Below are 13,363 nucleotides of genomic sequence, written 5' to 3' on the forward strand. Positions count from 1 at the left end.
TCTTAAACCAGTTTTTAATTTCCATTTTGTAAAACTTAATATACCACATTTCAAACAAAAGTATATCAAGGTGGTTATAAATATATATATATATATGGTGGAGCCAGAATAGATTTTTTTTGTGGGGGAAGGTGAGGCAAGGTTACAAAAATGACTGGGCACTAGGCCTTCCTGCTGTCCCCCATATCTGCCTTTCTCCCCACTTGCCCTTTCTATCTGGTTCTACCTGTTAATGGGTCAAAAGGTGTCTTCACTTCCCACTGCTCTGTTCTCCGATTCATATCAAAACTTCATGGGTGGCACAGCCCGTTGATGTCCTCAAGTGCAGATATAGGGTATTACAGGAGCCGGAGAACAGAACAGTGGGAAGGCTTTGGAAAGTAAACCGTTCAAACATTGCCTTTGGATGCACAAATATCAAATTATTTTTAAAAAGTAGATTCTAAAATCTGTTCTCTTTTTCACACTGATGTGTGTGAATTAGCTTAAAAGATGAGCCTCACAGCTGGTACTAGGTTGGACAGATGTTGCACTGATGCGCATTGCCGTTTTCTATTACAGGAACGTTCATCGGATCCATATGCCTCAAAGGGAACTGTGTCTCCTGATTCTGCTAACATTTGCAGTACTTAGTTGCTCACGGTTTTGCTTTCTTCCTCACAGTAATGGGAATCTGCTGTCTCACCTAATGGGCTGTGTCTGCACAGTTTTGTGACCTCTCAAAGCACACAGCTGTGCCAGCCTTGTGTTTGCAGTGCAGTACTTCTCTGTGCCACTGGAGGGAGACAAAGCAACACAAACAAACCCTGCTGATGCTTTTTTAAAAATTGTTAATTTATTAGGATTTATTTACTGCCTTTTTGAAGAAATCCACCCAAGGCAGTGCGGAGCAAGAAAAATGGGCAATAGACAATTATAAGAGTAAAAATATTCAAATAACAGAACATATTGTGGCATGGCATGTGATTTACCATGTCAACACAATAGACATTAAACCATCTTAATAGACAGCATAGGGTGTAAGCTGAGGTGAAACAAACACAGATCAGATAGAATAACAGGAGTTAGTTAGAACTTTAAGGAGCGTTACATGTGGAGTCAGAAAGGTGCATTAATATGATCTCAGCTAAGGTAGGATAAGCAAGTCCTGCTACAATATTGTATTTACAGCTGGTGCTATTTATTGATTTGTTGGAATTTATTAACCATCGTTATGAAGAGAGTTCTTGTGTGTGTGTGACTATCTAGTTAGTACATGAAGAAGGACACGGTACTACTCGAGAGGGTGCAGAGAAGAGCGACTAAGATGGTTAAGGGGTTGGAGGAGCTGCCGTATAGCGAAAGATTAGAGAAACTGGGCCTCTTCTCCTTCAAACAGAGGAGATTGAGAGGGGACATGATTGAAACATTCAAGGTACTGAAGGGGATAGACTTAGTAGATAAGGACAGGTTGTTCACCTTCTCCAAGGTAGGGCGAACGAGAGGGTACTCTTTAAAGTTGAAAGGGGATAGATTCCGTATGAACATAAGGAAGTTCTTCTTCACTCAGAGAGTGGTGCAAAACTGGAATGCTCTTCTGGAGTCTGTCATAGGGGAAAACACCCTCCAGGGATTCAAGACAAAATTAGGCAAGTTCCTGCTGAACAAGGACGTATGCTGGTAGGGCCAGTCTCAGTTAGGGCGCTGGGCTTTGACCATAAGGGCTGCTGCGTGAGCGGACTGCTGGGCATGATGGACCACTGGTCTGACCCAGCAGCGGCACTTCTTATGTTCTTATGTTCCATTAAAGGCTAGGGAGAAAAGCCAATCTTTCCTCTGCTGTTCTGCTCCCTTTGTTCTCAGTAAGTAAAAAAAAAAAAGTTGTTTAAAACGCTGCTTAAAAAATATTTCAAGGTATCTCCAGAGGTGCCTAACGCCACTGTAGGTGTGGATAATGCCCGAAGTAGCGTTAGGTGCAGGTAGGTGCTTCTGGAGGCATGATTCACTTCAAAGGCAGGAACCAGAAATGTAGGCCTTGAAAACTCCGCCCTACGCGTCCGGCGTCTACCTGTGCTGGAGCTGCGATTCTCTAAATGGCGCCATTGTGTGACTGACTCACGATCAGCAGCCGCTCTTAACGTGGCCGCTAACAACGGCGCTGTGTAGAAAATCTGGGCCTACGTGCTTAACTAACAGTAGTTAGGCACAAGCACTTACACCAGGCCTTTGAGCTGGCATTAGAGCTCGGATGTAAAGCTAGGGGCATATCTGTGGATTTACACTAATATTCTATAATGGCAACTTGTATAGAATTACACCCTCTTCGTGTAGCCCACCGTTCCTCGGCCTTCGACCGCCACCTTGTTTTAACTGTCCTGAGGCAACGCTCACTATCACTCTGATTAGGGTTACCATATTTGTCTCTGGGAACCCCGGGGCACATGACACTGCCTCCAACCACACCCCGTTGTGCCCCAGCCCTGCCCCCACAAAGCCTCCTCTCTCCTTCTGGACGAGTTCCAGCTGGGTCTGGACGTGCGGGACATGATCTGCGCGTGCTCAGAGGCCCTCCAGATGCGGCTGGAGCGCGTTGGGTCTTTCCAAAACCTAGACAAATGCCGGGTTTTGGAAAGTCCGTCCAGGAGCCCAGGCAGTCCTCCAAAAAGAGGACATGTCCAGGTTTTTGCCAGAAGTCTGGTAACCCTAACCCTGATTTGATGGTCTACAAATTATTCTTGTCGTTCACCCCAGAGTTGACTGCACACGCGAGGACCAGAAAGTATTTATATCCGATAAATACATTTTAGTTTTCTTTTGAATCTTTAGTCAATAAAGCTGTTTCCATAGGCAGGAAAAGGCCTCCTTTAGAACAGAGGAGGGCGACGAAAATGATAGGAGGCTTGCGCCAGAAGACGTATGAGGAGAGACTGGAAGCCCTGAATATGTATACCCTAGAGGAAAGGAGAGACAGGGGAGATACGATTCAGACGTTCAAATACTTGAAGGGTATTAACGTAGAACAAAATCTTTTCCAGAGAAAGGAAAATGGTAAAACCAGAGGACATAATTTGAGGTTGAGGGGTGGTAGATTCAGGGGCAATGTTAGGAAATTCTACTTTACGGAGAGGGTGGTGGATGCCTGGAATGCGCTCCCGAGAGAGATGGTGAAGAGGAAAACTGTGACTGAGTTCAAAGAAGCGTGGGATGAACACAGAAGATTTAGAATTAGAAAATAATATTAAAGATTGAACTAGGCCAGTTACTGGGCAGACTTGTACGGTCTGTGTCTGTATATGGCCGTTTGGTGGAGGATGGGCTGGGGAGGGCTTCAATGGCTGGGAGGGTGTAGATGGGCTGGAGTAAGTCTTAACAGAGATTTCGGCAGTTGGAACCCAAGCACAGTACCGGGTAAAGCTTTGGATTCTCACCCAGAAATAGCTAAGAAGAAAAAATTAAAAAATTTAAATTGAATCAGGTTGGGCAGACTGGATGGACCATTCGGGTCTTTATCTGCCGTCATCTACTATGTTACTATGACTCCACAAGGGTAGGCTGAGAAGACTTGGAGCACTTTCTTTCATTCTTTTTCTATTATTCAAGTGATTTTAAACTGCCAGAGAAGAAAGACGTTGACTTATCTTTCTCTGACACTTGGTGAAGATTTTTAAAAAAAACAACCAAAAAAAAAACCCCAACCTGTGGATGGAACAAAAGAGGGACTGAAGGAGCCCCGCACTGCTCCATTTGCTTCCATTACTGGGGTTCAGAGCGTCCACTGAAGGCGGCAGCAGGACTGGTTTGCGAAACAATGAGGCTTCCCTGTTGAACAGCAAGCCTGAAATGGGGAAGCAATAGCAGGTCTGCTTAGGGGAGCCCTCTGGGAACGAGAAACTCAATTTTCCATTAATCTGCCACTTTTTTTCACTTTCAATTTCATTCACACATTAGGTTGCAGAGGGCAAATTGACTGAAAGAGGTTAAGAGGAACCAGAGGGACAAAAGAAAAGGTTGAAGAACAACTTGGAGAAAGGAGGGGAGCTTTGGCTTGCAATAAGATGGATTTTTCTTCGACACACATTCTAGCATCTTCTCTTTCTTTTCTCCAGTGATAGCTCTCTTCAGGTGTTGATAAAAAAAAAAAACATAGCAAGATAAGATGAAATTTAAGTTGGAGAAGTGCAAAATGATGCACCTTGGGAAGAATAATCTTGAAGGGGAGAGTGTGGCACAGTGGTTAAAGCTACGTTTCATCCTCTGATAACCAGAGCTGATATTGTGATGTCATAATGCCTCATTCCACCAATGCCTAAGAGCCAACCTCATCAGTGATGTCACAGTGGCTTCATTGTTCTCTGCTTGGCTCACTTTTGCTTCATTATTGATTTCTAGAGTGGTACAGTGCTTAAAGCTACAGCCTCAGCACCCTGAGGTTGTGGGTTCAAATCCCATGCTGCTCCTTGTGACCCTGGGCAAGTCACTTCATCCCCCCATTTCCCCAGCTACATTAGATAGATTGTGAGCCCTCTAGGACAGACAGGGAAAAATGCTTGAGTATCTGAATAAATTCATGTAAACCATTCTGAGCTCCCCTGGGAGAATAGTATAGAAAATTAAAGAAATAAATAGTGTGAAAAGCTTCAGCCTCAGATAACCAGAGCTGGTATTGTGATGTCATAATGCCTGATTCCACCAATAAGAGCCAACCTCATCAGTGATGTCACAATGGCTGGATTGTCCTACACTTGGCTCACTTTTGCTACATTTTGATTTCTAGAGTGGCGCAGTGGTTAAAGCTACAACCTGTTTTAACATATTGACACACTTATTGTAAGTTCAAAAATGAATAAAGATTAAAAAAAAAAAAAAAAAAAAAGCTATAACCTCAGTACCCTGAGGTTGTGGGTTCAATCCCATGCTGCTTCTTGTGACCCTGGGCAAGTCACTTAATCCCCCCCATCGCCCCAGTTATATTAGATAGATTGTGAGACCACCAGGACGGACAAGGAAAAATGCTTGAGTACATGTAAACCATTCTAAGCTCCCTTGGGAGAACAATATACAAAATTGAATGAATGAATAAAATAAATGATTAGGTCACCATCCAGGACAAGGATCTAGGTGTCTTCATATCAGTGTACTACTGCAGCCCAAAAAGCGTTTGGACAGGGATTGCAAAGAAAAGTGCCCACATATTGCTCCATGGTGTGACTGCGCCCTGAGCACTGTGTACAATTCTGATCAGCGCAAAAAAGATGCAGAGGTCAATTCTGCATAGGTCACCCACATTTAGGGTTCCTTTTATCAAGCCGCGCATAATAGCGTGCATTAATCCGCCGGCCGTGCTAGCCGCTACCACCTCCTCTTGAGCAGGTGGTAGTTTTTAGGCCAGCGCGGGGGTTAGCGTGTGATGAAAAGTCACTTGATAAAAGGAGTCCTTAAAGGGCGCTAAACAGTATTCTCTAATGGCATCTGTGGGATCAGATTCTGGTTTTACATGCCAGCCTTTACTTATTTATTTAAAAAACTTATATTCTGCTCTACCTAGGCAGATTACAAAACAAACAAACAAACATAATCATAAGATCAAAACACCCCAAAACAATATAAAATACAATAAAATAATACAATATAGAGATAACATTTCCATTACTCACTTCATTCCTTCAGTCATGGCTCCTTAAAGCTTCTGTAAAAAGAGATTTTATTATGACTTTTTGGAAATCAATTTGGGACCAAATTAATTGTTTATTAGAAAACCCGGTGGCATTGTATTATTTGGTATGTCAGTGAGAGCAAAGAGTCAGATATCATCAAATAATGACTGGGCTTGCCATTCAACAAATTACCTATAACTGGAAGAAGTGGAGTAGACTAAATTATAATTTTTGGTGGAATTCATTATGTCATATGTATAAAATGGAAAGAGTAATAGCAACACAGCGAGGATATATTAAGAAATTTCAAGATGTGTGGGAGCCATTAACAAAATTTTGTAATGATTAGATGTTACTTTTCCCTTAATTCTTAAAGTTTGTTTTTCAGGGGGGGGGGGGATTTTAAGTATAACATCTTATGAAGGGGTGGGAAGGGAGGGAGATAAGATTTTATGATTGGTATTATTGCTGAATATTAAGTGATATTCTCAACGTGCAAATGTGTTTATGTGTTATCACACTTATTGTACGTATAAAAATGAATAAAGATTTACAAAAATAATAATAATAATTTTTTTAAACTCTGAAAGTTATAATTCATTCTCAGTTGTCCAACCAGATTATTCCAAAGCTTCACCCCTGCCACCGAATTAGCCAGAGCTCTGGTGCAAGCATACCTCACGTGCTGTAGCTCGTCGACAGATAAGCGCATCGTTTTTTCGACGGGGCGGATTTAATATCACAGCAAGCGGAAGATCCCACAGCACACCCTGGGTGAATTGCTTGAAAAATCAATCCCAACACCTTAAACGCTACTCGAGATTTAAAAGGGAGCCAATGCAATTTTCCCAGTCAAGGTGTCTTATGCTCAAATTTACTACCACCAAAGATTAAAAGCGCTGCAGCGTTCTGAACCACTTGTAAAAGCCTACATTTGAATGATGACATACCGAAATACAGTGCATTACAATGAGGCGACCTTTGCAGTGCAACACTCTGAAGCACAAGCCAGCACGGGCCGTATCGAGGTGGAAGAAGATATCTTCTTTTTTAAGGGTCTCACAGCAACAAGGGGGCATCTGTGGAAAATCAGGGGCGGGAAACTGCACGGGGACACCAGGAAATTCTTTTTCACTGAAAGGGTGGTTGATCGCTGGAATAGTCTTCCACTGCAGGTGATTGAGGCCAGCAGCGTGCCTGATTTTAAGGCCAAATGGGATCGGCACATGGGATCTATTCACAGGGCAAAGGTAGGGGAGGGACATTAGGGTGGGCAGACTGGATGGGCCGTGGCCCTTATCTGCCGTCTATTTCTATGTTTCTAACCCAAGGTAAGAGGAGTTAGGAGTCGAAAGCACTCTCAAAGAGGTGAGCTGACATTTATAGACGGTCCCTGCTCGGAAGAGCTTACAATCTAGCTTGGACAGACAGACACGACATATAGGGTTGGGGATGCACATTCAAGTATCTCACAGGCCGCATCGAGGTGGAAGAAGATATCTTCTTTTTCAAGGGTCCCGCGGCAACAAGGGGGCATCCGTGGAAAATCAGGGGCGGGAAACTGTACGGGGACACCAGGAAATTCTTTTTCACTGAAAGGGTGGTTGATCGCTGGAATAGTCTTCCACTTCAGGTGATTGAGGCCAGCAGCGTGCCTGATTTTAAGGCCAAATGGGATCGGCACATGGGATCTATTCACAGGGCAAAGGTAGGGGAGGGACATTAGGGTGGGCAGACTGGATGGGCCGTGGCCCTTATCTGCCGTCTATTTCTATGTTTCTAACCCAAGGTAAGAGGAGTTAGGAGTCGAAAGCACTCTCAAAGAGGTGAGCTGACATTTATAGACGGTCCCTGCTCGGAAGAGCTTACAATCTAGCTTGGACAGACAGACACGACATATAGGGTTGGGGATGCACATTCAAGTATCTCACAGGCCGCATCGAGGTGGAAGAAGATATCTTCTTTTTCAAGAGTCCCGCGGCAACAAGGGGGCATCCGTGGAAAATCAGGGGCGGGAAACTGCACGGTGACACCAGGAAATTCTTTTTCACTGAAAGGGTGGTTGATCGCTGGAATAGTCTTCCACTTCAGGTGATTGAGGCCAGCAGCGTGCCTGATTTTAAGGCCAAATGGGATCGGCACATGGGATCTATTCACAGGGCAAAGGTAGGGGAGGGACATTAGGGTGGGCAGACTGGATGGGCCGTGGCCCTTATCTGCCGTCTATTTCTATGTTTCTAACCCAAGGTAAGAGGAGTTAGGAGTCGAAAGCACTCTCAAAGAGGTGAGCTGACATTTATAGACGGTCCCTGCTCGGAAGAGCTTACAATCTAGCTTGGACAGACAGACACGACATATAGGGTTGGGGATGCACATTCAAGTATCTCACAGGCCGCATCGAGGTGGAAGAAGATATCTTCTTTTTCAAGGGTCCCGCGGCAACAAGGGGGCATCCGTGGAAAATCAGGGGCGGGAAACTGCACGGGGACACCAGGAAATTCTTTTTCACTAAAAGGGTGGTTGATCGCTGGAATAGTCTTCCACTTCAGGTGATTGAGGCCAGCAGCGTGCCTGATTTTAAGGCCAAATGGGATAGACACGTGGGATCTATTCACAGAGAAAGGTAGGGGAGGGTCATTGGGGTGGGCAGACTGGATGGGCCGTGGCCCTTATCTGCCGTCTATTTCTATGTTTCTAAAAGCGCTGATAGAAAGCAGATGTAATGACAGATAAAACCTGATCCTTCCTGGGATGTGAGGCATGATCCAAGTACAAAGCTGAGTTTGGAAAGATGGACAGTAGAGAATCTATCCAAACGCCTAAAACGTTCATTTTTTTTTTTCACGCTGTCTATCTCAACACCTTCTGGCCAGAATGGATCTTCACCCTTCCTACCAACATCAACCACCTACACCTGGTCTATGGCTGGCCCAAGCACACATGACTAAGGGCTCCTTTTACGAAGGTGCGCTAAACGTTTTAGCACCCGCACCGGATTAGCGTGCGCTCTGGTGCGCGCTAGCCGAAAATCTACCGCCTGCTCAAAAGGAGGTGGTAGCGGCTAGCGCATGCGATAATTTAGCGTGCTCTATTCCACGCGCTAAGGCCCTAGCGCACTGCCTTTGGCCATTGATTTTTATTTCGGCATCTCAGAGTCTTCTCTGTTTCATGCTGGAGACCAGCTAAGTTGTTTTTATGTAGAACGACCTCCAGTCAGGCATCCAGGCTTTATTTATTTATTTTGAAGAAGTAGATCCAGCTTTTGACCCGTTCCAATTAATATCTTGGGGGGGGGGGGGGGGGGAAGCTTCTTTAACCACTTGGTTTATCCTGCAGATTGGGTTTTTTTTTCTGTCCATTTCGGATTCCCCTGGTGCTCAGGCGAAAGCATGGTTTGTATTTGGTCCTGAATTGCTATGAAATATACATTCGGAGGGATCACCTGTGGGATATGCATTCCTCTCCTCAGCAAGATACCATGTGACTGCTCCGTGATTCTGATTTTGAACAGTTTTCCAGTATTAAATAAACATTCGGCTGATAGCTCTGCAGGTTTTCTGCCGAAACTGAATTTGTGATGGGAAAACCCACCCAGAATGCTGGGGTGGGGGAGGTGGGTGAGCACACCACCTGTCTAAACAGATGGCTGCTGGCAAGAGAAGACGCTTGCCAATTTAAACGAAGAAGACAAAAAAAAATAAAAAGAGGCAAGGAAAGAAATTCTTCTAAACAATTTTCTATCTTGGCGCTTCCTCAAACCCACTTCTGCTTTCTGTCTGTCTTGGTTTGGGATTCAAGTCGTGGGAAGTCTCTCGGATTTAAAGAGCGCTGTAGAAAGGCAGGATTGGATAAAGTCCAGGACTGAGATGGAGAAATGATAGAAAGACAAGTTTATGACCTAAATGTCCACATATTGTATAGACAAAAGGGGCATTATGGAAAAAAGGCCTAAGTCCAACCGTCCAGCTGAACGTCCAAAGTCCATTTTTGAATGACAAATTGCTGGACGTCCAAATAGAATTTGTTTTTGAAAATCATCTTGACCAAGAGCGTCTAACTTTATACCACATTTTCGATCCAGGTTGGAAACATCCTAATCCTGACCATTTGGGTGTAGGTGGGGCCAGCATAGTAATGGACTGGCCACTTAGACATCCTGAAGAGCAATGGGACAACTTAGAGGGCACTGCTGTGAACTTCACATAAAGGGTGCCAGCTGTATATCTCACCATAACACCCCACATCACCCAACATGAGGCAACCCCCCCCCCACACACACACACAGGTAAGAGGGTGTCAGGTGATGTGTGTGGGGGTGTTGCCTCATGTGGGGGGATGTTGCCTGATATCAGGGGTGATATGGGGGAGGGCAGGAATGTTGAGGGATGCAGGGGGAATGTTGGGGGGTCTGGGGATATTGAGGGGATGTCAGGGGGAGAGGTGCATGGATCCGCTGCTCAGCTGATGCTGGCAGGGGGGAATCACCATCAGCTGAGCCGGCAGGAATCCCCGAAACTGGCTCAGCTGATGGGAATTCCTCTGCCGCGATCAGCTGATGGCAAGCCCTCAATGTGCTGTTTTTTCCCCCCCATCTCTGGGTGATGAGAGGGGGTCAGTGACCACGGGGGGGGGGGGGGGGGGGTCATGCCTTAAACCCTCCAGTGGTCATCTTGTCAGTTTAGTCACCTTTGGGGCACTTAGACCTGTTTTACTTTGGTCTAAGTCCTGGCATGTAAGTTCTACCTAGGATGTCCTGGAAAAGTTTTGATTATTGTTTCAGGATGTCCAGGTGGAAGCCCACCCAATTCCCACCCATAACACACCTCCCAACACGCCCCTTTGAGCTCTGGATGCACATCCAGAAAGTTGATTTTGATTAGCGACACTTGGACATCCCTGTTATTAGAACATCCAAGTGCCGACTTAGGCTGGTTTTGGAGTGTTTCAAAGTGCCTCTTAGATCATGTGCCCAACTTATACACCAGGATTTACAGTAGTTTTCAGTGGTGAAAGTCTCTGTGCCCAAACCTGAGCTTGGGAATCCGCTCTAAGCCCTATTCTAGAAAAGATTCCCAGTTGATAAATGCCTTCTGTAGAAGTGGATTTTCCCTGGTGTCGAAATCTGAGCTGCAGCTACTGGATACTGGATATTGTTTGGTTTTATTATGTTTTTATGGGGTGTTTGTACCTTTATAATTATGTTTGGTTTTTGTATAAGTAGGATATAAATTTTTTAAATAAATAAATGCTGAATCTGGCCCTACATGTATACACATATAGAATAATGGCAAATATGTATGTGTGAAGTCATGCACGTAAATGCAAAACTTCAACCTACGGCAGGGGTCGGTAACCTTTTTACAGCAAACAGCCAATTTATCCAAAATGTTTGACCCAAGATTTACAAAGAGCCGCAAGGTGTAGCTTTTCTCTCCTCCAACCCCTGGCAGGTCTCTGCACCTCTCAACCCTCCCCCAACCCATCTCCAAGGTTCTCTCCCCTCTCCAGGCCCTGACCTGACCCTTTAATCTCCCTCCCAACTCCATGATTTCCACCCCCGCCCCTCGGTCTACCAGTAGTTTTGTGGCAGGAGCGCGGCCCTCTCGCTCCTGCCACCTTCTAAAATGGCTGTTGCAACTTCTTGGGGTAGCTCACAGTATTATAGGAAAAGCCACAAGAGCTCATGGCAGTTATTTTAGAAGGCAGCCACAAAGGCTCCTACTGAGCCAAAAGGTACCTTGGTAGGCCAGGGGGGGGGGAATCATGGAGTTGGGAGGGAGATTAAAGGGTCAGGTCAGGGCCTGGAGAGGGGCGAGAACCTTGGAGATGGGTCGGGGGAGGGGCAGGGAAGAATAATAATAATTTATTTTTATATACCGCCAAAGCCATAATAGTTCGAGGCGGTTTACAACAAGAGGTGCTGGACAATTACAAAGTCATCGAATATAAGGTACAGGATGGGAGTAATGAAACACTATAAGATTCTTAGGTTACAATCGATTAAACAAATATAAAAGCTCCACTGCATTACGTTTTTAAAATACTTACACAAAGATAAACTTTGAGAAGGACAAGTCTTAGAATAATATGAAGCACATTTACACTCACCATGCTCTGCCATTAACATAAAAACCCTGTGGTAACTATTCAGCTGGTGGTGACCTCCACCAGAAGTATTATTGCCTGATATTCAATGCTGGGCCACAGTGGCGTAATAAGAGGGAGTGGTAGTGGAGTGCCTTGGGTGCCTTCTTGACAGGGTCATCGGCATCTCTCTTCTCCACCCCCCATACCTCTTTAAGTCTTCACCCAAGTGAGTAGGGTATCCTCCCCACTGCTCGCGCTGCTCTGAGTCTCCCCCCTCTGACATCACTTCCTGTTTGCAGGCCAGGAAATGACATCAGAGGTTAGGAGGATCAGTCAGCTGTAGTGAGACCCTGCTCACTACAGTGAAAACCCGAAGAGGTACAGGGGTGAAGGTGGGGTGACACTGCTTTTAAGAGATATCCCCTCACCACTGGTGGGGATGCCGGGCACCTCTGCCCCAGCTCCAGCTTCCTATACCAGGCCACTGCTGGGCCATATCTGGGCTTCAGCACTGAATTTTGTCACCTTCCCGGCCTCCGCTGGATAGCGCAAGTGCGGGCAAGGGTGACTAGGCCGATTTCTGCACGCCACTCCAGAGGGAGAATGGCCCTTCAGGGTGAGCAGGTTAAAACTGGCCAAGTTAGATTCAACTCAAAGCTTAAAACAGTAAAAAAAAACAATTCTCAAACAGGAGAGTTTTGCCAGGTAAGTTTATCAGGTAGGCATAATTATGCTGCCAAAAAGATCTAACAAAAAGAAAAAAAAACCTCACAAACTCTGGCTTAGAGAATGACACGGGGAAAAAATCGGTCCCCATCACTGCCCCGTCTCCGGCCCACCGTCCCCTTCACCGCCCCGTCACCACCATTCCCTTCACCGCCCCATCACCATCATTGCCATCCCTTTCAACGCCCAGTCACCGTCCCCGCAGCATCCATATAAGCCTCAGTACTGCAATATTTAGCTTATTCCTTCCTTATAAATCAAAGTTCTGGCTGCTGAACTAGAGAAAGATGTTCAGCTGGCAGGGCTTTGTTTATAAATTTTTATCAACACAACTAATATACTACTTTATCCTAAAGCAAAAAATAAATAAATAAATAGAATTATTTTTTCTGCCTTTGTTTTCTGGTTTCTGCTTTCCTCATCTTCTCATTCAATTCATTCTATTCACTGTGTGTCTTCTCTCTGCGTCTTTCATTTGCTGTTACTGTGCCTCTCCCTTCACCCCCCCTCCAATTGGTCTGGCACCCATCTTCTTCCCTCCACTCCCCCATAGTCTGGCATCTGTCTTCTTCCCTTCCAGCGTCTTCTCCCCACTCTGTCTTCCACATTTCCCTTCATGGTCTGCTCCTCTCCACCCTCCTTCAATGTCTGTTCTATTCCTTTCCACCACCAGTCATCCTTCCCTCCTTCACCATCTGTTCCTTTCTAACACCCTTCAGCTCCTCTCGCGTGGCCTATCTACCTCCCTCCCTTTTATTTTCGTGGCACGTTACAAAGTAATTTGTGCAAGCCACTGGAGCCTGCGAGCTTGGTCTCCAAACAATCTCGCTTCTGTGTTCCTATTTTCCCCATTTCTAATATCTCCCCTATGTATCTGGCATTGCCCCCCCCCCCCGTGTCCATATACCATCCCCATG

At 45.4% G+C, this 13,363-nt stretch overlaps 1 long non-coding RNA gene across 1 annotated transcript; it reads right to left on the reverse strand.

Moving 5' to 3' along the window:
* Window positions 1-683: 683 nt before the first annotated feature.
* LOC117367826 lies at window positions 684-11,980 on the reverse strand. The gene is made up of 3 exons (XR_004540858.1): window positions 11,742-11,980; window positions 5,634-5,665; window positions 684-775 (listed from the first exon to the last, which is right to left on the reverse strand). It is a non-coding gene; the product is annotated as an uncharacterized LOC117367826 (long non-coding RNA).
* Window positions 11,981-13,363: the final 1,383 nt, after the last annotated feature.

The sequence above is a fragment of the Geotrypetes seraphini genome, chromosome 10, assembly GCF_902459505.1.
Source record: "Geotrypetes seraphini chromosome 10, aGeoSer1.1, whole genome shotgun sequence".
Taxonomy (NCBI): Eukaryota; Metazoa; Chordata; class Amphibia; order Gymnophiona; family Dermophiidae; genus Geotrypetes; species Geotrypetes seraphini.